At 34.2% G+C, this 1,866-nt stretch overlaps 1 non-coding gene across 1 annotated transcript; it reads left to right on the plus strand.

Annotated features, from left to right (window-relative positions):
- Positions 1 to 1,300: 1,300 nt before the first annotated feature.
- LOC133820684 (small nucleolar RNA R71) lies at positions 1,301 to 1,407 on the plus strand. Its single transcript, XR_009887086.1, has one exon. It is a non-coding gene; the product is annotated as a small nucleolar RNA R71 (small nucleolar RNA).
- The last annotated feature ends 459 nt before the right edge of the window (positions 1,408 to 1,866 follow it).

Here is a 1,866-nt window from a genome sequence, read left to right on the forward strand (position 1 = left end):
TAGAAGTTGGTTTTAATTCTCCTAGACCAAGTTGCTTATACACAGAATAAGGCAGTAAATTCACACTAGCTCCTAAATCAAGTAAAGCTTTGTTAATAAAACGATCGCCAATGATGCATGAAATTGTTGGACAACCGGGATCTTTATATTTCACAAGGCTTTTATGTTGAATTATGGAGCTAACTTGTTCAGTTAAAAATGCCTTTTTTGGAACATTTGTGTTTCTTTTAACAGTGCAAAGGTCTTTTAAGAATTTAGAATAGGCAGGAATTTGTTTAATGGCATCTAAGAAAGGAATGTTGATGCTTACTTGTTTGAAAACTTCTAAGATGTCACTATATTGGTTGCCTTTCTTGAGTGGAATTAATCTTTGTGGAAAAGGAGCTTTTGGGATGGAAGGAAGGATTTGAGCATCATCTTTTGAAAGGTCATTTGTGTTGGAACTTTAAGGTTGGCTTTGGTCTTTTTCAACTTGAGGTATGTAATCGGGTTTGACAATTTGTTTTCCGGACCTAAGAGTTGAAATAGACTTAGCTTCTTCTTTATGACTAGGGGCTCCTATTTCATATTGGCCTTTAGGATTTGGGATGGGTTGGCTAGGAAATCTTCCTTTTTCTCTCTCGGTTACAGCATTAGCAAGTTGACCCAATTGTGTCTCGAGTTTGGCAATGGATTGAGACTGATTTTGTAAGATTTGTTGGGTGGATTGCATGAATTGTTGTAAGGTATCTTCTAAGGAAGGTTTTCTTTGTGGAGGGTAAGGTTGACTTGGTTGGGCATGATTTGGATTTGGCATGTGGAATTGGTTTCCTTGATTCATTTGTGGTTGGTTTTGTCTCCATGAAAAATTAGGATGGTTTCTCCAATTTGGATTGTATGTGTTGGAAAATGGGCTATCAGAAGAATGTTTTCCATATGAATGTAAAGCATTAGCCTCTTCAGAAAATGTTTCAATAAAAGAAGGACATGATTGAGCATTATGACATGAACTAGCACATAAAGAACAAACATCTTTTTTAGGTTGCACATGAGAATTCATAGATTGACTTATTACTAAGGCTTCTACTTTTCTTGCAAATTAATCAAATGATGTTCTTAAATCACTTTCTTCTTTTATTTCATATTTTCCTTCTCTTTTCGGTGAAGGGTTGGCTCTAAACCTAGGCTCAGAATAATTCCAGCGTCCCAAGCCTCTTGCCCTTGTAGTTTTAAAAATTTTCTGGTATGCATAGATTGAATCATTTGTCGGTTTGAAGGGGTTAAACCATCATAAAAATATTTTACAAGTCTCCATTTTTCAAAACCATGGTGGGGACATTTTAATAATAAATCTTTAAATCTTTCCCAACATTCATAAAATTCTTCATTATCTTTTTGATAAAATTCGGAGATTTCTCTTCTTAAACTATCAGTTTTGGACATGGGGAAAAATTTAGCAAGGAATTTATTAAAAAGTTGATCCCAAGTAGTGATGGTTCCAGTTGGAAGTGAGTTTAACCAAGCTTTGGCTCTATCTTTTAAAGAAAAAGGAAACAACCTAAGTTTAACCGACTCATCTGAAAAATTTTGAAAACGAAAGGTTGAGCAAATTTCCAAAATGTCTTTTACGTGCATGTATGGATCCTCTCTTTCTAAACCATAAAATGATGGTAACAATTGAATGATTGATGGTTTAAGTTCAAAATGAATGGCATTAGTAGTGGGTAAAACAATGCATGATGGAGCATTAGATGAAATAGGTGAAAAGTATTCAAGAAGAGTTTTTTCTTGCACAACATTAGGTTCTTGTTCCATTGTGCTTAAATTTTCAAAAACACTTTCAATTTCACGTAAATGCACTGATTTTTTCACCAAACGATTTTTTGA

This window comes from Humulus lupulus, chromosome 2 (assembly GCF_963169125.1).
Source record: "Humulus lupulus chromosome 2, drHumLupu1.1, whole genome shotgun sequence".
NCBI lineage: Eukaryota > Viridiplantae > Streptophyta > Magnoliopsida > Rosales > Cannabaceae > Humulus > Humulus lupulus.